The following is a 25549-nucleotide window of genomic DNA, read 5'->3' as shown; positions in this document are numbered from 1 at the left end:
ACTTAATTAGCTTTATACTTCCCACATCCTGGACAGTTCCTGACACAGAGCTAACACATAATAAATGGTGAATCCAAGCACATGAGTATGTGTTGTGAATGTGTATATGTGTATAAATTCATGAATGTGGCTAAGTTAATGCTTTGGTTTACTATGTAATTTGAGCACAAATATTACGAATGCAAGAACTTCGCTTCATTAAAATAAAGATGATCTATTCGTATCTTTAACCTTCTTTGGGTATCATGTATTTATTCTAGAATATTCTGTGCACACAAAAATATGTAAATTACCAAAAAATTGAAAGGCTATTTACAATCTTTTATATACATAATTATATCTGAGGCTTTGCACATACTGTATTGACTGCACATTTGCTGATGTGAGAAAAAGCAAAACAAGAAACTTAGAAATTAGCTGCATATCAAATGTTTGCTTCAATCTTCGCACATTGAATAAGACATATTTTTCAAGTTGATTTTTTTTCACTGTGACTTCTGCAGGTTTAGGTACAATATCAAAATCACTCAAAACATTGGTCCACATCAATCTTCCTGGTTCCTGAGTGACTACTTCACCATATAAACTTGTGTTCACCTTGAGAAACTAGGAAAATTGCTCTATTACTAAAGATACTCAAAAATGTACATTACTTATATCAGTTATTAGGGTTTCCTGATAATATGGGTAAATAACCTGGCTATTAGGGAATAATAATATAAATATCTAATGGAGTGTGCACTCAAGAGTTACTTAGAAGAAGTTGTGGTTAAAAGAGAGTTATCCTACTAAATCAAGAAGAATCTGTGATAGATCAATGCAAAGATTTTCCCTGAAGGTTAGTCAGATTCTCCTTAGACATGGTTGGTTTGTTGTGGAGGTGTGGAGGGGTTAGGGTATGAGATCTTGTTCTGTGTATGAGCATTAATTTGGGCTGACTTTCCACATCAGAGAAATCTTTTAATATTCTTTCTAAATCATTAAAAAAATAAGAACATCTAGCCAAGGGAAATAATTTTATTCCTTGGAAACTATGGTCAAAGCCCAATTGAAGTAAATAATTCCACTGGTATGGTTTTGATTTTTGTGATACTAGATGGCTGCTTTACTGTTTTGAGAAGGATTTGGCTCTCTCCTGTCCCTGTTTGTACCTACAGAGTTCCCTTTTTGCTACCTAGGAAGGGTAGAAGATGATCAGATTAAATTTCTTTTTATTCTAACCCCTTGAATATTTGGGAAACAGAGGGTATCAATTCAGCACACTACATTTAGGCAGAACATCAGCTTGGCTATTTTAACTTTATAGAATTGCTTAAATAAGGATTCACTCATATAAGTATGCACTTTATATAGATAAGCATTTCTTAAATTGGATGTTCCGTAGCATTCTCTGATTAGCCCTATTATAGCACTTATTGTATTAAAACGTTTGTTTGAGTGTATTCCCCAAAAGATACACCTTGAACACTTTGAAGCCAATGAGTATGACTTGTTCACTTCTGTATCTCTGGTCCTTAATACAATGGGCATAATGTAATGCTTAATAAGTAGTGAATGTGAAGAATGCATCAGCAAATTCTTGATATGCAAACAAACCATCCCAAAACTTAATGCTTAAAGCAACAACCATTATTATTGCTAATGAATCCATTGATCATCTGATCATTTTGCTTATATGGCCAGACTAGGTTGATCTTGGTGGTGCTCACTCATAGTTCTGTGGTCAGTGGTAGTTTTGGCTATGGGCTGTGATATCTGAAATGGTCTTATTCTCATATCTGATCTTTCTCTACTAACATGGCTAGTGAGGGTGTCTACACCACATGTCTCTGTCCAGCTAACAATCTAGCCAGAGCCTGTTCACATTCTAGTAGATGGTAGGTATTCCAAGAACTTAATGAAAATTATAAGTCGCCTGGAGGCATAATAATGTTTCTGAGTCATTAATTTAGTCATAGCAAGTCACGAGACAAACATGTTTTTAACACTGTGGGTAGAATTCCCACCCTCTTATGTTTTGATGGGAAGGGCTTCAAACTCTTGTGGTCAGTTTTGAAATTAACCATAAATGATAAAACATCCAGAATATCGCAAGATAGTAAACTACTGTGAAATCTGAAATCCCTTCCCTGTAGCATTAGCAACATCATTAATACAGTAGTCTCATCTTATTCACAGGAATTACGTTTCGGGACCCACAGTGGATGCCTCAAATGGCAGAAAATATTGGTTTTCTTATACATACATACCAATGATAAAGTTTAATTTAGAAATTAGGCACAGTAGGAGATTAACAATAATAACCAATAATGAAATAGAATAATTACAACAGGATACTGTAATAAAAGTTATGTTAATGTGGTCTCTCTCTCTCTCAAGATTTCTTATTGTACTATATTCACCCTTCTTCTTGTGATGATGTAAGATGATAAAATGCCTATGTGATAAGAAGTGAGGTGAATGACGTAGGCATTGCAACATAGGGGGAGCCTACTGGTGACCTTCTGACAATATTTCAGAAGGAGAATCAACTGCTTCCAGACTATGGTTGACCATGGGTAGTTGAAACTGTGGAAAAAGGAAACACAGATAATGGGGAACTACTGTATCTTCATCTTTTTTTCTGCCTGGGATTTGAGTCCCCTTCAAAAATCCACTCAAATGCTAGTTATTAGCTTCACTCCCTATAAAACACTTTTCTTTCTGTTATCCCAGTTGTACAACCTCTTAGCCTCTGTCTACCTGGGGAGGCTAGATAGAATTGAAAATCTAAGCAAAAAAATCTACCCTGCTTAGAGAAAGCTGTTTTGAGAACAACTGGAAATTTCAGCAGCCTGATGCAAGTCTGAATTTATGGCTTATTTTAGTTTTATTTTATGTCTTCATTCCACTCAGCCTTAAGAAGATGATAGTTCAGATAATAATAGCTCATTTCTGAAGTGGGTTCAACAAAAGAAAGCTTTGACCATTCTTTTAGCCTTCTTTTAGTAGTGTGACCATCATAAGCTTTTCTTTCTTTCTTTCTTTCTTTCTTTCTTTCTTTCTTTCTTTCTTTCCTTTTTTTTAAAAAAAAAAAAAAAAAAAAGCTGGTGGTCTGAGCATCAGGTGTTGTAAAAACCCCTCCGGAGTTCACCAGCTGCATTACATGGAATCATTGAGTTAGATGTCTGTAAAGAGAGATTGGAGGTGTCATTAAAATTAACACTAAGCATTATGAGAACAGGAAATTGTAGGTAAGGTGGTTTTCAGAGTTAGTTCTGAGTAAAACTGTGGGATTGATAAAATGTCTTCTTGGCGATTCATGACTTACCTTAAATTTTGCATTCTGCTTTGTCTCGGGAGGTTGTCTATCTTTACTTAAATCTTCACTGATGATGTTTGGGTGATTTTTATAGAAAATATTCAAAGACGAAAATAGCCTCAAGATCCAGAAGAATGGATTTAAGCAAATGGCAGATGGATGAGGGTGACAACCTTCATGTCACACTGTGGAGGTCACAAACTGTTCTTAAATAATCTTGAGTACTTTCAGGCATGAAGTCGTATATTCATCTAATAAACATTTATTGAGCACCTTCTATATATCAAGCACTGAGGCAATTACAGAGAAGAATGAGGTACATTCTTAACCTCAAGAATTATACTGCCTGGAAAAGAAAGCCTACAGGTAAGTTGATGATAAGCTATGAAGTGAAGATAAATATAAAGTGCTCTGAGCGTACAGGGGAAGCAACTAAGTATTATCTGGAGAGCTGGAGGTGAATTAATATGGGAGACAAAATAGAAGGTACATCAAAAACTATGACTATTCACTATTCACAGGTAAAAGCAGAATTCAGGCAGTGTGAATAATACAAAGCATAGCACAAAAGTAGAAAGTAATTTAGTCTCTTTGAGAAATTAAAAGACAACTCAGTTTTCTAAAGCAGAAGTTATATTAAAGTGGGGAAGATCATATTTTTCTGTATAATGTTGCTGAGTCAGAATTACGAGTGTTTAAATGATTAATTCATGTACAAGCATTATCATCTAGGATATCACACACTCCACTCCTCCTGAGTCATATTTGAACTGCTCAGTCCTGTACCCTTCATGTGTATCTGGATTCTAGTACTTTTCATCTTGGATTGTATAATTTCTTAATATCTATGTTTTCCTTGACTTTAAGCTTGAAAATAAGATAGTCTCTTATCATATTTCTATCTCCTTCATCTGGAACAGTACAAAGTACTTGTATATTTGCTGAGGGCTTTTTTCTCAGCCTTTCTAAATTACCTTCATTCTTCCCAATCTTAGTCTTAAACTGCTTACCTTCTAGTAAGCCTATTTTATTGTCCCAAACTCTTAATAACCCCAACCAATAATCTTTGAAGTAGAACGAAGTATTCACTTGGGGCTACATTGGTTTCTTAGCCCCAGTGAATTCAACAAAATCTCTGAGCCTTGTAAATGTACAGAAGTGGCCATGGATCCTAACGCAATGTCATTTGTAGCAGGATTTCTCCAAATATGAAGAGCCACATAGGTGAGGATACCACGTATTTCACCCAAGTTATCTGTTTGTAAAAACATGTTTCTGTTTGACTCTTATTGTCTGAAGGTATGTGCTTTTAGTCAGCTAGATGTAGAGTTGTATACAGTCTTTGCTTCTAGCTACACAACTTATAGAGAGTTGTGAAAATCCAAGAAGCAATGGTCTCTCAGTATGTAGTAATGGCACATCAAATCTGCTAAACTGTTCAGAAAATTCAATTTAACAAAAATCCATGTGCACAGTATTTTGCTGTCCAGATTCAAAAACTTAATATCTATGGAGTTACATGCAAGCTTTTGGTGAAAGGAATAGTCATAAAATAACTCATGAGAGATCTTCCCAATATCTGTTTTAAGTTAAACAATGGAATCCATAAAGTTGACACAGAACAAGGCTCTATGGCTATATTGCACTATTAATGGAAGAGCCGCATGAGTGATTTAAGGCATATTTAAATGTCATGCTTCAGGCATTGTTGCCTTTTATTGACAAAAGAGATTGCATGATGGTTGTTTTTGAGAAGTTATTGCTTTCTGAGCAAGAGTACTGCACACAGAAAAAAAGTATTGGGGTTCTGAAACTGTGAAATTGCTACTGAAAATATTACCTGAGGAAAATTGATATGATCTGAGAGAGATGTTATATTGTAGGCATTCCCTCAGTCGTTCTTGCTAATTCCCTCAATCGTCCTCCTTGCTCATCTCCAGCCCTCCTTGCTTCTAGCTTTCTTTGAAGTTATTTTTATTTTCTCTTTTTTTTACACTTCAGCGAATGCTCTCCCTATGTGAGAAAAACTGAGGACCAAAGTTCATAGCTGTTTACTATCTTCTTGTCTAACACATGCATGACAGAGTGTTATACTAAAAATATCTAGCAAACTGCTTGCATTTTTTTTTTATTTTATGAGGAGAAAGGATACTATCTTGTCTATGATGTATTTTTTATAATGGAAATAGGCTGCTATTATAATTCAAAAATCATTGTTAACCCAACTTGGTGGTACTTTTCCAGTTGATTACATTATTACCAGTATCAGTTTGCTAGGTAGGATTTAACTTGGTGGCATGTAATTTGGTCCCTTGGCACTAATGCATTTCTAGGAGCACATCTGTGACTGAGTGGTTGACTTTAAAGTCACCCTCTGTCACTCCATTTTTGTCAGTGCCTCTTTATTGGAAATTTACCTAGAGAAAGTCACAGATTGTGGCAGCTTATAGCATAATGTGAGATGCCTTCTAGGCATAAAATAAAAATACCAGAAACACAGTCAAAGAATTTTAAACTTCTATTTTGTGATTAGGTGAAAGGAATACCAGTCAAATAAACCTTATGAAGAAACGAAGGCTAAAATTTTACATTCATTAGTTTTGTGAGTGTTTCTAAATGTACGTTTCCAAAAGAGATTATTAAGTTGATCTCAATAATGGTGACAGATCATAAAATAAGTGAATTGCTAGGGTATCAGTTATTCCAAATGCTGTAGGAATTGTTGATGTACTAAGATGTGGCAACAGTGTTAGATGTTTATTGATGTATTTATTTCTTCAAAATGTGTCAACTTATAAGAAATATATAATCTCATCATTAAAACCAAACATCAAATATCGTCTATTCATGTATCCATTTTCTTAAAAAAAAAAAAATTCAAAGAGAAGTAGATATATCCAGGGCTTCAAAGAACCCAGGCTTTGGTAGGATGCACAAGAATACAAATAATTACATTGTAAAGTAGTATATGAAGTAAGACAATTTAGTTCATACAAAATATTCTAAAATCATAGGGAATGGAGCCACCAATACTGCCCACATTTATCAAGGAAGTTCTGACAGGTATGTTTAATCTTCAGCTGGGTTTCATAGAAGTAGTATTTTGCCCAACCTATAAGTAGTGGGAGGCATTTTTCAAAAAGTGGGAACAGAATGTAGGAATGCAGAGTCATGAAATTGTTTGACATGTGTAGGAAACTTCTACCAAGTTGGTATTGCTGGAGCAAAAGAAATATACAAAAAATTTTGTAGCAAATCCTGCTGAAGAAAAAAAAATGATCATAATTACTTTGTATGCGGTGGTGGGACTTTTTAAATTATATTCTATAGGCAATGACAAGGAGTCATTTTAACAGAGTAATGAAAGTCCATAATATAAGTAGTAAGTAGATTGTTCTTAATGATGAAAAGTGATAGGGATAGGAATAGGAAGAACTGAGCACAGGAGCAGACATTAATAAAAGAAAATACTGCTTTAATAGTACATAAAAGAGACTATGGCTTAAATAAAAGCAGAATTTGGGTTATAAAAATAAAAGGAGTAACAGGCCTTGTAAGTTGCATGGCATACACTCTAGACAGATTTGAATTATGAAGAAATGTCTCAGTGTAGGCTTGCTAAAAGTTTCCTTTTAAACTATTCTTTTTTTTAAAGTATTTATTTAAATGAGAAACTAACACATTCTTAAAGTCTATATTTTTGCCTCTAACCACATGAGAATATATTTTAAAATATTTTTTATAAAATAAGTTACTTTATTTTTTAAATTTTATTTGAAAAACCAAACTGATTTTTTTAAAAGATTTACTTATTTGAGAAAGAGAGAGTGTGTGCGCGTGGGTTGGGGAGGGACAGAGGGAGAGGGACAGAGAGAATCTCAAGCATGGAGATGGAGCGCAGAACTAGACGCAGGGCTCAGGGCTTGATCTCAAGATCCTGAGGTCATGACCTGAGCTGCAGTCAGGAGTCTGACATTTAACTGACTGGGCCACCCAGGTGCCACAAAATAAAAATGATTTTTAAATTCATTCTAAATATCCTTATGTCCACTCCTGTTTCTTTATTGAAGAGTTATTGGGATATTCATATAACACCTCTAACACTTTCACCAAAATGATATGTTGAAATTTAAGTTAAATTGGCCAGTTTGCAAAAACATCTCACTAAAACAATATTTAAGAGGAAAATCATAATTCTGACAACTTGAAAATTCTGTACTCTTATTTCAACATCAAATTTGAAAAACAAATAATTATGTGAAAGTAATTTGTTCTGAATGTAAACTTTATGACTTTTTAAATGCTTATAAATTCTTTGATAGAGGCTATTTTTTCATTGTTTTTCATTACATACGAATTATCAACAATATGAAGTAAGGTTTCTAGTGACCCAGATTAATAGACTTTGAAAACATTAGTAACATTTCAGCTGTGATTTGAGCTAATACTTGAAAGTTTATGTAGATGAATCTTACTTCTGATGTGTGTTCTTCATTTAACTTCTTATATTGAAGCTTCAATTTCTTTTCTATTCAACAGTTAATTTTCGTTTTTATTCATTTTTTTTTCTTTTAAAGATTTTATTTATTTATTTTGAGAGAGAGAGCACAGGGGGAGAGGCAGAGGGGGAGGGAGAGGGACAAGCCGACTCTGCGCTGAGCGCAGAGCCCTACACGGGCAGGACCCCAGATCATGACCTGAGCCAAAACCAAGAATCTGATGCTAAACTGACTGAGCCACCCAGGCACCCTTCTTCATTTATTAAAACTAAAGAAATACCTTCAGTTATTTGATTGGCATTTCTATGTTATTATTATTCTTGGTTTAAAAACAACTATTGCTATTAGCTTTTGTCTCATGTGTTTATTCTGTTTTGCTTGTTATTTTGTTGTTCATTTATGTGTTATTCTTGATTCTTATTTCTGTGTCATGTAGGTATTTTTACCATGTTTCTTATATTGTTATTGATGCCACTAGAAAAAAATACTTGGTAGATTTAATGCATAACCTGTGCCTTGATAGCTAATACATTTTTGGTGGAATTTATTGAATACAGTTGTTTATTTCATGTCTAATAGCCTAGTGCTTTGAGGTCTAATTCTGAGAAGATATTTATATGAAACTCCAGAGCTCTAATGTCCTTTAAAACCAATTAGATATTCACTCAGCTGCAGAGAGAGATTTGGCATGCATTTACTCATTCATCTAATCTACAAATATTTATTGGTCACCTAATATGTGAAAAAGTACTTGCAAAGTGCTAAAAAGATATATCGAGATGAACAATCCTTGGTTCCTAATTTTAAGGAACTTAAGAAAGAGTCTAATGAGGAAAGTAAGACATATTCTCCAAATACCTCAGTATAAGTTAGAAAGTAAAAAATATGAAGAAAATTATACAGATGAAGTATCATGGCTGTTTGGAATAAGGAAAATTATTTCTATCAGGAAAGCATAAAATGATTTATTTTTATATCCAGGTAATGTTTTTTTTATCTTTTATTATATGCCAGGCAGCATTCTAAGTATGATAAACCACCATGATGAAAAAGTAGAGTCCCAGCTCTCAAGGAATTCACAGTCTATATGGGAGGACTAAAGATAAATAAGCAAATAAATAGTGTAATTTTGGAATGCCTAAGGGGTATGAAGAAAAGTGCACATTAGTAGGTAGTGACTGGGTGAATGTTAGAGGGAGTTGCACTTATTTGGATGGACAACGCAGGATTCTTAAAGGAGATGCCGTTTGAGTTAAGAAGTGGGACTTAAAGAGGAGGCATTCATTTGGATCTGAGCTAAATGTACTCTCTACACAGGTCATCTAGTGAGAATGAGCTCCGCCAGTTTCATTGCCTAACAAATGGTCACTGAGCACAGAGGATAGTGATAGAAGGGAGTTTAGAATGGAGGTAGGAGCCAAAATTTAGATGAGGGGTAGGTGTTGGATTTACTTCTAGTTGAAACAAGCGCTCATTGGAAATTTTCAAGGAAAAGAGTTCATAAAAAAAGTTGACTACTGAGCTGAGCCTGTAGAAGGAGAACTAAATAGGGCAGGGAAATCCAGAGTTAGGGGAGAGACCGACTTTGGATAGAAGGACCTATATAGCAGGGATGTAGACTATTTATTGAAGGTGTGTGATGTTCTTAGTACTTGGGTAGCCATTTTGTCTATACTTACTTCATTCTCTCAACAATAGTGTAGGTACTATTATTATTTTGCAGTTCAGAAAACTGAGACCTAGAGAAGTATTTTGCCCTGTGTCTCACTGCTAGCAAGGAGCAAAGCTGGAATTTAAACCTAAGTTTAAAATCATGCTGGAGAGCCTAGCTTCAAGCACAATGCTCTATTATGGTACTAAGTCCATGCATATCTAGAACATATCTAGAGCTTTTATCAACTTAAAGATCTTCTGAGATTGTTGAACCAATTAAAGAAAAGTCAATGAAGAGAATACTAATGGATGAAGACTACTATGAATGAGAAGTATTACGAAGAATGAAGAACACTGATGAATGAGGAGCATACTGATGTAATGGGAATATCTACATTGGGTAGAAGAGGAAGGAAAAGCCAGGGAAGAGGCAGAGAGGTAGGAAGAGAACAAGGAGAGAAGGGATTTTTCAGAAGGCAGTGCTATTGACACATGTTACATGACTGAAAATGTGAATGGATCTAATATGTTGCTTTCTTGTGGCCATCAAGGGGGATTCTAGCTTGTCTTTGGGGTTTAGAGCTTTGTAAGTTTCAGGCTAAAGGGAAAGGAGAGAGAAAAGATGTTATGAGAGAATGTAGGGCATTTTGTTTTCAGGATAGGCAAACTTCAGCTTCATTTCAAAACCAGAATGAAATAAAGAGGAGCTCAAATTTGTAAGCAAATGAAGAAAGATGTGAAAATTGGTGAGATGGAGCTAGAAACAGGTGAATTTTGGAAAGAATGCAAAGTTTCTCTTCTGACAGTTAAAAAAAGAAGAGAAATTGTTCAAGTAGTTTTAAGTCTCAGTTAGCATGCATTGTCCTTATTCCTCCTAGGTATTAAGTGTTCTGTCATGGAAGTAGAACACAGCTTTGCCTATTGAGCTCTGTTCCTCTTTATACAACTATGTAGTGACTAAGTAGAGATTACATTCAATAGTGACTATTTAGCAAACATATCCAACCTCCAAACGCTGCACATGAATCAAAACAGCTAAAGTTTCACTTTGATGGATATATTACTGCTTTTGACACTGGTTAGAGGCTTGAGTTTACGGTTATGTTATTTTCACTTTTAGCAATTTAATTTGAAACTGAAAAATTATTCATATGTTTTCCCTAGTGAATGGTACTTAAATTACTTGTCAATAATCTATTTCAAAGAATGTAAGAAAATTGAATTTTTGTTCTTTTAATGTGCGATGAGAGAGGAAAAGACACAAATTATCTGGCATATCTGATGTGCAGCAACTGTCAACAGTTCAAATGGCTTCATGGTGGTCATAGGTCATTCATAAAAAAACAAAACAAAACAAAACAAAAAAACCCCTCTGCTTCTGTTAGAATAAACTTAATAAATCTGACAATATGCAGTAAACAAGAATAAGTGACCTGAAGAGCAGGCTAGTTTATTCCATGAACTCTCTGTAAGGTTTCACTAGAGACTCTGAATTTTCCGAGTGTCAGAGAAATTTCTGTTCAGGCTATTCCCAAAGGATGGAGTGGTTTAGACTAAGACTTCACAATGGTGGCGTCTGCCTCAGGACTAGCAGATGTCAGAACATGTGACAAGACGAGCCAGCCGGGCCACGGTGCAGAAGAGCCTCCCTGATCAAGCTCAGGGAGAGAAGAGATGATGTGTTTACAGTGCACAGATTAGAAATAAATCTGCCATGTTAATCAAGGGCACGGAAATGCCTTCTTGGCCAACTGCATAGTCATTTCAATGGAGGTGAATGAATCACTCTGGAAAAAAAAAAAAAAAAAGAAGACACCTGGTTCAAGTAATTTTCTTGTAATTGTTCCCGAACCTGCCCCTGGGCACACGTTATACATAGGGATGTGTTCATATACTTGTTGATTTGCCTCTGTTGTATGCAGTTGATTCTCAACAAGTACTTTAGTCCATGCTCTAGAGACAAGAACAAAATAATTGGCTGCCTGGGTATGTGCTCATATTCAGCCTTCTAGACCATCTGAGTCGACTCTTTGGGGCTCTGCCATTGTCCAGAGGAACTTTTAGAGGAGAAAAGTAAAGAAATAAATAAGTTTAAGCTGTAAGACCTATACTTGAAATCAGGGGAGCTGTTAAGCCTTAAAAATTGAAACCCACAACTCGGCATTCATGTATGTGTGCACATCCAGTCCCCTTAGATAGTACAGGCCTGAGGCCATACTTCAGGTCTCTATTATTCTGTCTGCAGAGTCTCTCTCTCTCTCTTTCTTTTTTTAAATCCAGTTGTTTCAAATATTTAAAAATAGAAGATTTCATAACAAAAACAAAGTTTCCTCAATTCTTTCAGAAAGTCCGCATGATTGGCAAAATGCACCCGTGTTTGGGATGGTGACAATTGCCTGAAGCTGTCTCTCCTCATACAGGCAAACTGAATAGTTACTGAATAGTAAATGACTTTACTTACTTGACCCCTATAAATGTTTGAGGCAGAGAGCCCTGGCTCAGCTGTTTGACATTCAAGAATTGTCTGACCGCTGTGGAAAGCCCACAAGTGAAATATTTGGTTATACACGAAAGTAGAATTTGGATAAATAGATAATCATTAAAGTCGGGTACTCTTCCAAGGCTGCTAGAAACAGTCACAGTCCACTCAGTACAATATTTTACTCCGCCCCTCCAAAATGTCGTCATTCAGTTTATTCTCTCTTATACAGATTTTGATCCAAGTATTCGGGTCAATTTCTCTGAGCAGAAAGAGTACCAAAGGAAGATGAGTTTAAGTGAAGAGATTTAGCTTATGAACAGAAACTAATCAGCATATCCCTCTGCAATGTGACTCATTTTCTTGTCTGTAGGTTTGTATCTCTTCAACAAAAAGATATGTCAATTTTCACAGCCAACAGAACACAAGCTATCAGCTAAATATGTGGAAGGTTGACTAGAGACTGAACAATCTGAATCTGACTACTCTGATAATTTAATGATTTTCAATCCTGAATGAGTACATCTTTAAATTTAAGATAAAATACTAATATTTTTTTTCTAAATAAAAGCCATCACAAGCCAAGCCATATATTTAAATATAAAGGACATGTATATACAAAGTATACTACATGCTATGTTTGTTTTAACATGTATTTTAAGTATATATTCATATATATTTGTTAAACACACACATTTCTTTATAGAAGTTGTTTTACCTATCCTCAGAACATAGGTTATCTTAATAAAGCAAACCAGACCTTCCACAAATACTTATTGAATACCTATTATCTGTGAAGTATTGTTTTGAAAATACAGCAGTGACTAAAACAAGCAAAGATTCTGCTCTCTTGGAAATTGCATTCCTTATTCAGATAGTGTGTATGTGTGCATGTACCTAGGTATTTAAAACTGATATACATAATTTAGGGTTCTTTCTTCTACATGCATCAGATTTCCTCCATGTTGATTGTATTGTGGTGGATGTTAAGGTAATTTCTCAAGTGTAATTGAGTCTAAAGAATCATTTAGGACAAAAGCCTGGACTGCAGTATCAAACAGGGAGTTTAAAGTACAGGTTTGAAATAGGTTTGTGTTGATTCTATTAATCCAGTATTGAAATGGCACACCCCATTGTTCTCTAAATGCTTTTTGAGCTCCAACTGTGGGCCACGCACCCTGCTAGGAGCTGGCAAGAAGAAGGTGAATAAACAATGGTTCTTGCCCACAAGGATTAGAGGACAGTTGTAGGAGATTATAGTCATTTACAGTAAATGGCATAGGTTTTATTTTATTTTATTTTTTTAAGATTTTTTTATTTATTTGTTTGACAGAGATAGAGACAGCTAGCGAGAAAGGGAACACAGGCAGGGGGAGTGGGAGAGGAAGAAGCAGGCTCATAGCGGAGGAGCCTGATGTGGGGCTCGATCCCATAACGCTGGGATCATGCCCTGAGCCGAAGGCAGACGCTTAACTGCTGTGCCACCCAGGCGCCCCGGCATTAGGTTTTAAATCAGGGAGTCAAGAGAAAAGGTGGAATGGTCATCTTAGTGGGCCAGTAAGGAGTGAGGGCAGGTTTCCTGGACGGGGGGACATTTCAGCTGTCTTGAAGAATTATTACTAATAATGGCAACTTTTACTTATTTAACAGTTATATTTACTAGAATTCATGAAAGCAGGGATTTTTTTCCCCGTTTTATTTGCTTTTTTATCTCCAACATCTAAAATTGTGTGTAGCACATAATAGGCAATCAATAAATATTTGTTGAATGAATGTGCTAGATACCCTACTAATGAATTGTCATGAATTTTTCAAGCCCCTAAAACAACCCTATAAGAAAGTTATCATAATCGTTACTCTTATTTCACAGATGAAAAAAATTGGGGATTTAAAAAAAACATTTAAAATGAAGCAACTTATTAAAATCATGAAAGTTTTAGTTGATAAAAGCAGGATACTGTGTAAATAGGGTAGTTCTAGAGTCTTGCTGTAGACCAGTGAAGGTTTGTGAGATGATCAATAAGTACCATGTCCAATGTGTGCAGAAGGACAAAGCCTTAAAAATCAGACCATATTTTGAAGGTTCTTGCATTGTTTCAAAAAGTTTATGTTTTATCATAAAGGCAATGGGAAGTCATTTAACATATTAGAAGCAAGAGGATGATCTGATGAGATCTTAGCCTTAGAAAGTTCAATCTAAAATCATTACCAACATTCACTGGAGTTAGGGAAAAATTCTGGCAACAAAACCAGTTCAGGGTGTCTTATAGTAAATATACTGAGGATCATGAAAAATGTTTTCTGCTCCATGTTTCTTTTTTGTAATTGCTGGGTCATCAATGTGTGACTTGTCCCTTTGTGTCTCACTCTTGCATTGTACTTATAGCTTTTAGAAATGGAATTAAAACGTGAAAGAGAAAATACATGTTAAAAAAGATGATTGTGGGGCGCCTGGGTGTCTCAGTCAGTTAAGCGTCCGCCTTTCGCTCAGGTCACGATCCCGGGGTCCTCGGATTGAGCCCTGCATCAGGCTCTCTATCTGGTGAGGAGCCTGCTTCTCCCTCTGCCCCTCTCTCTGTCTCTCATCAATAAATAAATAAAATCTTTAAATAAATCAAAGATCATTGCCATATAAACTTGTATAAACTCAGTGACAGTGCTAATTTTCCCAAATCTTGAGGTTTTTTTCCTGCCTGTCCTCCAAACTTCCTTCTTTGCCCCTTATTTTCTAGGTAAATGAAACTACTTGGAATTTTCAGATTGTGCCCTGTTTTTTTGTGTGTGTTTTCACCTCCAGATCTTTTTCTTTTCCGAGAAAATTAATGTTTATTGATAACCCTATTTTTGTTAGTTTTCCCCATTGATTTTATGCATCCTTCCATCCATCCATTCCATAAATGCTTTGTTATTTTATGTCCATAGATATAATAAGCAATAAATAATATATATTACTCAACACATTTTTTCTTAAATAGTACATTTACTTTCATGGACTTTGAAAATCTAAAACTATGACTAGTGTGGGGATATTTTAATTTTTGGATAACAGCACAATTTAAGAAAGCAGACAAATTAGTCTATGTAAAAATGTTTTCAGGAACTTACATAAAATTTGTATTGCTCTGGAATTAGAAAACACATTTTTTTAAATGAAAGGACTTTACATTCTACTCAAATTTTATTCAGGGTTTGTATCTTATAAATTGATTTGGGGTATGCAGGTCAGTATGTGATATGCACAGTAAACAGGGATTGAAATATTAGCAATAAAAACTTATTGACTGTGGTATTAGCTGACATTTCAAATCAAGAATCTTCACAAGTAATGCCTTTAGGAGCTCTTTAGAAATTGAGCAGAGAAATTATCTACCAGCATGTAATAACATGTTTTGAAGAAAAAAATCTACATAATAGAAAAAATACCGAGTATTACAAGAAAATGACTGAACCCTTGGTTAGTGTCAAGATGGAACTCTGAATTAGATTCACCACTACAAGTTTCAAATGGAAATAATTTGTTGACTATGAATAGGATATTTGAAAACAATAGAAAGATATCATCTTGGACTATGATTTCTTGTTGAGATTAATTTTTTCCAAATATATTACTGCATGTGCACTGTTCAACCTATATGCTCTATACTTATAAATCTTAAGCTCACTGTTACAGATAAACAGGAATCCATAAAATTCTTTGCCTCCGTATCTTTTTAATAAAAGGCATACATTATCCCTGTAAGACAAGGCTGTTTCCAATTTGGCAGTTTGTATGACATACACATACAAGCAATGATAGAGCTTCTTGTGAAGTAACGCATCTTTCCACTTCCCTTTGTTATGTGCATCTATATTAAAATTAAATTTCATCAGTTATGTCTAGGCAATGCGTTTTAGCCTCTCAATTTATTTCACAGAACATAAGATTCTAGAGTTAAGGAAAGTATTTCTATGTTTCAGTTTGCATCTACCTTTGGAAATGATTGTTACATTTGTTTGTAACTTAAGGTTTTCAGTCTTCTATTTTCAAAGCAAATCGCAGTCATTCTTCACTTAGGTTCACACATCCCTTGTACTATTAACAAAGTTCTACCAAATTTCCACAAATTTGGGGCTTAAAATAATAATTCTCTTGAAATAAGAACTATTTCATTAAAAAAATGATACTCATTATATTTAGTTCATACCCTAATAACTTTATAACTGTCCATTTCTTTTTTTTTTTAAGATATTATTTATTTATTTGAGAAAGGGAGAGAAAGCATGAGTGGGCTGGGAGAAAGGTAGGGGCAGAAGGAGAAGCAGCTCCCCACTGAGCAAGGAGTCCCACAGAGGCTTGATCTCAGGACCCTGGGTTCATGACCTGAGCCAAAGGCAGAAGCTTAATTGACTGAGCCACCCAGGGTCCCCTATAATTGTCCATTTCTATTGAAAATGTTCAAATGTGACCCCCCTCTAGCCCCCCCCAAAATGTTGATATATGAATATTTCATTCAAATCCAGGAAAACTATTGTCATAATATGTCATATTGTTTTTTCATAATTTTAAGGGCTTTTGATGCTTTAACCATTGAAAATATGGAGATTATAGTAAAATTTTAGTTAATATTATGTAAGCTATTCTGCATATATTTGTATATATATTTTGAAACTGATTTATCAAAAATTTTATATTTTATAATTTTAACTTAAAAGAATAAGGTATACATTAGAGTGATAATTTTTATTTCTTAATACAAGGTTAGTATAGCTATAATTTTTACTATGCCAGATAGTGCATTGAAGATGAAACTCATTAAAATTCCATTAATGCACTCTTGGCTGTGTTAGCCCATGTAAGTTAAGTAATTCAGCCTGTAAACTTAAAGTGATAGCCCTATCCTATACTTGTTCCTTTTTCCTTGTATTTTCTCTCCTTGGCTTTCTATTCCTCTATAAGTCTATCACTGAAGTATGGACCCAGGTCTGTCTTTCCTCCTCTGTAAATGATCTTTTAACGGAATTCTCTTGTTGGACTCTTTCTTTCAACCTCTTCCACATGCAGCTGCTATATTAATAGACTGATATTACATCGGAATTAAAACTTCTGAGAACAGTATATGTTCTATATGACATTTAATACCTATAAAGTCAGACAAATCACACAGGCAGTGAAGTCTATCTAGTAAGTAAAGCAGAGTAATTTCAGTTGCTTTCCTGTTAATGTGGACCATATAGAAAAAAATATAGGAACAATAGAATATATTATTTAAATTCAGTTAAATAATCCATGTAGAATCTTTGGCATCGTGCCTAGTAAATAGGGAACAATCAGATAATATTGGTTATAATAAATATTATAAATATTAAATGCTATTATTATTAATTTATGTGCATGTTAACCCAGTTGTAGATTCTCATTGTTATTGATGGAGCAACTGGTTTTCAATGATAAAATAGGATGCATATATCTAGCCATAGATTTTAACGCACAGCAGTTGCAAACCCCAGTTGATAAAGAATGACTGCCTACTCTATTTTGTTGAAAACGACTTTGAGATTAAATCTGGATATAAGTGTGTTTTGCAGCAGTTTTTTTTTTTAATATGTGCAACATGCAAAGCCACTATGCATTTCGCATATATGATATACATGCAGAAAAGATAATTATTTAAAATGGGGGAAAAACATAAGCTTATACAGTGCTTCTCTGGTCAGAAACAAAATTTTGATATATCCTTTCCAATTGGAAATTTTATAACATTTTTTTCATATTTTTTATTATTTTATTAGATAAAACCATTTGTTGTAAGAAGGATAATAATAAAAATAGTGAAGATAAATGCTTCCTGGAAAACAGTAATAAAAATTGTGATGCTACAAGTGTATGATTGAAAATAGACCTATTAGGAAGACAATAGACTCCAAGTTTCTTTAGGCAATGTAAACAGATAAGTAAAAATATATCTGAAGACTCTTGTTCAGAACTAATTTTATTAGATGTTTTCTTCTCAACATTATTATTATTTTTTCTAGATGGCAATGGACATTAATAAGATTTTTCTTATATATATATTTATTTATGCCTAATTATTAAAAATACTATTGGCTTAATAATGCAAATCTTAATTACAAGTTAGAAAATTGATGTATCCTTTTGGTTACATTATTGCAATGGCTTTCCATGAAACAAGATTGTTTGGATAATGGTGTATCAGTTAACGTGAGTTTTGCTTTAATTATTTTCAGTCATTTCTACAGCTCTGCCTTGTGGCTTAGAACTTACAGCTTGTTCATGAACAGTGAACTTGAAAAACTCCTAAGATATGCACAGTACAGTTACTCATATGTATTATTTTGTTTCAGAAGAAATAGAATAGATATTAATAACGCCATAAATAAATGCTTGTTAAGTTGTTGTGCAACTTCTTCTTTATTTTAAAAAACAAGAACCACGACAGTATATATTGGACTGATCATAAGACATCTGATAACTGTTAGCTTTCTTTGTACATTTTACATGTACAATATGTTTGATAAAGAATGAAACAAACAGTTATGTTTTATAGAAGATAGGTACACTTGAAGTACTGAACTTTGGATTAAAATTTATAACCAGTCACAAATTCAATCTAAGAAGTTCTGTTTTGATATAATTGGGGATAAAAAAATCACCTCAAATGAACTGAATTTTGATGCCCTTCACAGGAATTTGTACGGTTTGAAGAAATGAGTAACTTAGTGTAATCACAGCACTCCTAGCCAACTCTTGCTAAATTATCAAGAAGAATTATGCTTTTTGGCTGAATTCATTTTGGTATAGAAAAAGGGATTGGCTTAAATGCACATTTTTAGGTACATAAATTTAAACATGCAGATGTAGGTGCTATTAGGAAGCTCCCCTGAGCTGACAACTTAAATGGGGGCCTGTCAAGTGTCAAACAGGTGACAGCTAGTGTCCTACACTAATGGTAAAATGCCATGTTTCCCAGATATCATATCTTTCTGTGTATCCAAATCACCAGGGGAGCTTGTTAAAAATACAGGTGTCCAGGCTTCACTGCAGACCTATTGAATAAGAATCTCTAGGTACAAAACCCAAAGACCTTTACTGTTTTAAGTAGCCCAAGTGGTTTTGAAGTTGTTTCAGAACAATTGAAGCTATAAGTTCCTCACTGAAGTAGAAAAGTATCTCCATATTAGAAATAGAGTCATACTTAGGAAGAATTTGGAAAATGTTTTATTTATATTTTTATAAATGAAGTTCTAGTACAGGAAATTTGGAAATTATGGAGTGTACGATACCAAATTAATAGCAAGGGCAGATTTGGGGGGAATTAAATAATCATTGTGAAGAACTTTATCAAATTTTTAAAACATTTACAGCATCTGTTATTAGGAGCTTTGATGTACTCCTATTTGATTTCCTATGTTTATTAAAAATAAACATTGCTAAAGTAAAAGGTATATATCCTACAGAAGATTGGGGAGGGAAGGGTAGTGTAATTGGCTTAGTAAGAAAGTGACATGGGGGAGAAATTATCCTGAAATCATATAGGCAGGAGGAAGAAATGGAATGAGGCTTAGAATGAAGTTTAGGATGGAGTCTTTAAAACTCATGTCATTTCCTCACCATCAACCTTATTTTGTGGTGGTTGTTTTTGTTTTCACCTAGTGACAAGGTATTAGGTTTTACTTGTATCTTTTATCATGCAACAGGCAGGTGTGAAATTGTGGGAATATGGTTGGATTTGCTAACAGGGATACAGGTAGATAAGGGATTTATAGGAGAAGAAAAATAGAAAATTAAAACTATTTTCATTTAGACATTTCACCTAAATTAGTAATCTTCATAATGAGCACTGGGTGATGTATAGAAGTATTGAATCACTATATTGTATTGTATTGAATCACTATATATTGTACACCTGAAACTAATATAACACTATATGTTAACTATACTGGAATTAAAGTTAAAAACTAAATAAAAATAAGATAAATGAATAATCTACCCAATTAATTAATTATTAGGTAGTGTAACAAGAGAATTTGAAGATATGTCTCTAATGTCTGGAAGTATATCATCTAATTAGACAAAACAAAACATATTAAACAATAGTATATTATACAAAGCCATATGTAATTACATGGTTATATTTGCAGTGGAAATGAAAAGGAAAGAATTCAGAGGTGAGATAAATAATTGAAGATGGGAGTAATTGCCAAGAGTCTCATTGTGTTTAAGTAAGATGTGAATAGCAGACAGAAGGAGAGAAGGTAGTTAGATAAGAAAGAACCATGTACACAAAGTGACGGAAGTGAGAGTGGTCCAAGTATCATGTGAACTGACTGGAGGAGAGACTGTGAGTGTAAGTGTAAGCGGGAGTATTCTGGATGGTAAAAATCAAGTCACACAAGATTAGGTGCTAAAGTTGTCATTTAAGACAAAAATCTCTTATAATCAAACTTGGCTTTAAAATAAATGACCCGCTAGGAACACCTTACATGGTTTTTACCATACAACTGTTTACAGTATTTTATGTGTATATATACACATAAATATATATATATAACATATATATGTATATTTAGTATATACAGTAACATTCAGTCTATATTAGACACATAGGCAAAATATAATTTTGTAACATTTATATCATATCACAGATGAAAGAGAAATGCAAAAAAAATAGAGTCAGAAGTTCTTAAAATAATTTTGTATTTATTAAAGATGCAATGCTGCAAGCAGTCTTGAATAGCAAATAAAATGATAGAGAAAGAAAAGGAATTAACACAAGGGTCTATTTTGTGCCTAATGCTTAGTTGGCTTCTCTGTAAAACATCTATTCTTCATGATAGCACCTTGAGAGAGGAACCCTAGGAGGGAAAAATCATTATCACTATTTTACATAAGACTACAAAGATTAAGTGGTTCACCTAATTGTTGAATCTAGGATTAAAACTAATGTCTGTAGGAATCCGAAAGCCTTGCTGTGGTGTGACACCACATTCCTTTCCTACTACCAAGAATGGCTTTCAACATATTATTAACTGAGAGATCCTGGAGATTTCTTAACAAATTAATGACATAGTGACAACAACTTTTAAAATGTGATAAGTAAGATAGGTCAAAGTGGAAACGAGATGCAAAAAGTCATGCATAAAGTGATAAATTCCCATTTTATGGTAATAACACTAAGTATTGGGAAGTATGTACCTTTTCCAAGGAATAACTGATGGAAAGACTATCAAGTGAATTAGCTCATAACTTCTAATTAAATCTCTCCACTCAAAGAAGTTTTATGTGCCAAAGAGTACACTTGTTAAAATGACATAAACATTTTAGAAAAATCAGGTTCATGCTACCATAATAATGAATAGTAAACATGGTTTGATTTTGATGAACAAAAGAATCCAACTTTCTTACCTTGTTTTATTTGTCTACCGGCAAATTTATTTCAGTATTTTTATTTTCTCTTAATTAAGAGTAGAAAATACTCAAGTTGAGTCTATTGATAATAAAATTTTAAGTGATTATTGTGGAGAGGTCAGTGCACAGAGCATCAAGAAATAATTAATCCATTTTAAAGTTGGTGTTATTCCATAACTTCAGGGTATGGGAAATGGATGAATGGATGTTAGGTCTAGTGTAACCACTTTTTCTATATAAAGAATATGCTTAATTTCTGAAGCATTATACAAATTATAGAAGCCCAAGAATTTGAAAACAAACTTTCATTAACATGCTGCTGCCTAGCCAGTACTCATGGTACCTTAATAGTTAACAAGAAGTTTATACTTGAAAGACACAGTGGAATATTTAAAATTGAATATAAAATTGCATTGAAGCACTATCCCTAGATCTCAAGACACTTATTGAACTGGAGAAATCAGGCTCAGTCTCAATAACTCTTCTCATTTCTGCCACTGAGATAGTGAAATTAATATTTGTAGATTCTCTCTTTCCTCAGCAGTGAGACATATGAAAGTGCGCCATCCAAAATGAGGAAACCATCTAGATGGCAAAATGATCTTTGAGTGGGAAAGAAAAGACAATTTCTAAGTACAGTTATCACCTTAGCTAATTGCAAAACATTAACATTTATAATTTTGGCAAAAATTCTATAAATGGTATGGATACTGAAATATAATTACTTCAAAAAAAGATGCAATATAGAGAAATTTCTTTAAAACAGATTTTTTTGGCTTTAAAAACTATGTGATTCTTTTTGAGACTTTGAGAAAATAAACTATATTATAGCAAGATACTGAAGGTGTACTCCATTAGAGATTTGATGTAACTTTTTAAAAACAATGTAAATCTTGGGGTGCCTGGGTGGCTCCGTCAGTTAAGCGTCTGACTCTTGATTTTGGCTCAGGTCATGATCATAGGGTCGTGAGATCGGATCCCATGTCAGACTCTGTGCTCAGTGCAGAGTCTGCTTATCCCTCTCCCTCTGCTCCCCCCCCCCCGGTTGCTCTCTCTCTCTCTCTCTCTCAAATAAATAAATAAATAATAAAATATTTAAAAAATAAAAACAATGGTGTGTAGTAAACATGTAATTTATAAAACATATCTTGGTGTGTAGTAAACATGTAATTTATAAAACATATCCATTACGTATTTGCTATTTGTGAAATCAAGTTTATTAGACTTATTTGTATTTACTATCATTGGAACTGAAGTCCTGTCAGTTTCTAAGATAATTTAGACAATTTAGTGTTTGCCCTATGATCCCCAAATAGGAATCATACAAAACAGATCTACCAGAAGTTTCCACCCCTTGCCTGCCAGTTTGCTACCTCTGTTCAAGAGTTTATGCATTATGAAGGTAGAAGTACAAGGGGGAGACTGATAAAAACTAGTATCTCTGGTTCTCCTGTTGGGCACATGATAGATTTTACTTCCTCACCTTCCTGAGTTTTGATATGACCATGAGATTTGCATTGGTGAATAAAATATGAGCATATATATTCATATGCCTGTTCTCCCCCATATCTATAGGGGTTCTGGGGCACATGTTTCTATAAGGAGCAAAGCAAGAGCTATCACCCGCAATTTGTGTGGTCTCTAGTATCCATAGCCAACTTTGTAGGCACCAGAAATAAACCTTTACATTTTAAATAAACCTTTCCACTGAGTTTGGCGAATATTGGTTATTGTAGTTAACCTACATTAGTCTGAATGGTATGCTCTGTGCCCTGTACTGACCATTCTAATTTAAAGATGCCAGACCCTGAGCACTTTGAAAGGGAGAAAAGTCATCTTTCTAACCTCAGTACATAGTGTATTCCTGCAATGTAGAAGGTTATTGGATAATGAAAAAAAAAAAAAAAGGATAAATGATCAATGTAAAATGTAATATAGACAGCCTCTTGAAAGGGGCTTTTTAAAAGGACAAAGTGACAAAAGATTAAGTAAGACTAAGCAGTTAACAATAACAATAAGAGTTGAAAATTATGGCAATCTTACAAGTATCAGGTGATATTCTACATGCCTCCCATACATTACCATATTTAACCCTCACAATAAATATATGATATGAATATTAATATCCATACTTTACAGATGAGGAAATAAAATCAAATCTTTATTCTAGAAATATAAGAACAAAAAATATTATAAAAATGCTCAAAATCATTAAGAAATCTGAAGAGAATGAAATTTGCCAGATTTTAGAGCAAATATAGTAGAACAAGCTAGTAGAATCTTTTAAATGTACTAGTTCATACAACTGTAATTTTAAAAAGTAAAATCATTATACCCTAGAATACAAGGAAAATTTTTCAGAAGTATTCATATGAATTTCTGGAAGGCAGTCCCTTAATTTGATGACTATGTGGAGGGGACTTTTCTGATTTTTTGAAGTTAACAATGACGACATATCCGTGCTTGAACAACAACAAAAACCTTGGTTTCCCTGAAAGAGAATACTGAGCTAAATGGACCTAGCCTCTGACTTAGAACAATTTTCTTAAAGTGCTACGAACAATTTTATTTAATTTTAATTGTGATTTTTCTTACTAATCTGCGTCTGCCTAGAATCGTCAAGTGCATATTTATTTAAAGCCTCACTTGGTCTGGAATTGAATTACTTTTTCAGTTTAAGGTGTTGAATCGTAGTTATCAGTCTCATGTCCCCGGTGGTAAATGCTGGGCTTCCATATGTTGATCTACACTCTTAACTTGGCAATTGAGTAGGAGATGATGCTTGAAGCCATTTCTGTAATTGTGCATTCAGGCATGGCCACTCTCTTTCCTTCCTGTTAAAATCACATACTTTCTTTTACTTACATCCTTGTTAGGTCAGTATACTAATTTTCTATCACCGATGTAACAAATTACCATACACTTAGAGACTTACACAACACAAACTTATTATCTTATAGTTTTGTAAGTCACATGTCTGGTACAAGTCTCACCCAATTAAAATCAAATTGTCAGCAGGCTGCATTCCTTTTGGAGGCTCTGGGGAAGAATCTATTTCCTGCTCTTTGGGATTTTTGGCAGAATTCAGTTCCTGGAGGTTGTAGGACCAAAGTCTCTATATTAATCTGCTGTCTACAGACAAACAGACATATTGATATATAAAAAGAGATTTATTATAAGGGATTGGTTCGTGTGATTATGGAGGCTGAAAAGTCTCATGGCCTTTTGCTTGCAAGGTGGAAGCCCAAGAAAGCTGGTATTGTAGTTTCAGTCCAAACCTGAAATCTTGAGAACCAGGGGATCCAATGGTATAAGTCGTATTGTGAATCAGAGGGCCCAAGAACAAGGAGCTTTCATGTCTGATGTCTCATGTCGGGGGGCAGAAGATGGATGTCCCAGCTCTAGCAGAGGGAGCAAATCTGCCCTTTCTCTGCCTTTTTGTTCGATTCAGGCCCTCAAGGATTGGAAGATACCTACCCACATTGGTGAGGGCTATCTTCTTTACTCAGTCTACTGTTTTCTTGTTTTTTTTAAGATTTTATTTTTTTATTTGACAGAGAGAGAGGCAGCAAGAGAGGGAACACAAGCACGGCGAGTGGGAGAGGGAGAAGCAGGCTTCCCACTGAGCAGGGAGCCCGATACGGGGCTCGATCCCAGAATGCTGGGATCATGACCTGAATCAAAGGCAGATGCTTAACGACTGAGCCACCCAGGCGCCCCAACTCAGTCTACTGATTTAATGCTAATCTCTTCTAGAAAGTCTCACAGACACAACCCAAGAAGAAAGTTTTACCAGTGATCTCAGCATTTCTTAGCTCGATCACATTGACTCATAAAATTAACCATCCCTATCTCCATTTCCTATAAACTGACAGCCATGAACTGCTTCTAGAGGTCACTCATTCCTGTTCCCTTTCCTCTATCTTCAAACTAGATATCAAGTCCTTCTCAATTTATATTTCTCTGACCCATCTTTCTTCCCACCTCTTCTACCTTTAAGGGTTAGCACAATTAGACTGATAATCGAGGGTGATCTACTCATCTCAAGGTCCTTAACATTGATAACATCTGCAAAGTCTCTGTTACCATGTACAATGACACATTTATAGATTATGGGTATTTGGTTGTGGATGTCTTTGGTGGACCATTGAGCCAATGAGAGTTTGTTTCTTAGAAATGTTTTAGACTTGCTGGTTACATCAGATAAAAGG

Source organism: Ursus americanus, chromosome 4 (genome assembly GCF_024610735.1).
Source record: "Ursus americanus isolate L20-20 chromosome 4, mUrsAme1.1.p, whole genome shotgun sequence".
Classification (NCBI taxonomy): Eukaryota; Metazoa; Chordata; class Mammalia; order Carnivora; family Ursidae; genus Ursus; species Ursus americanus.
The sequence above is the reverse complement of the archived record's forward strand: the minus strand, read 5'-3'. Positions refer to the sequence as shown.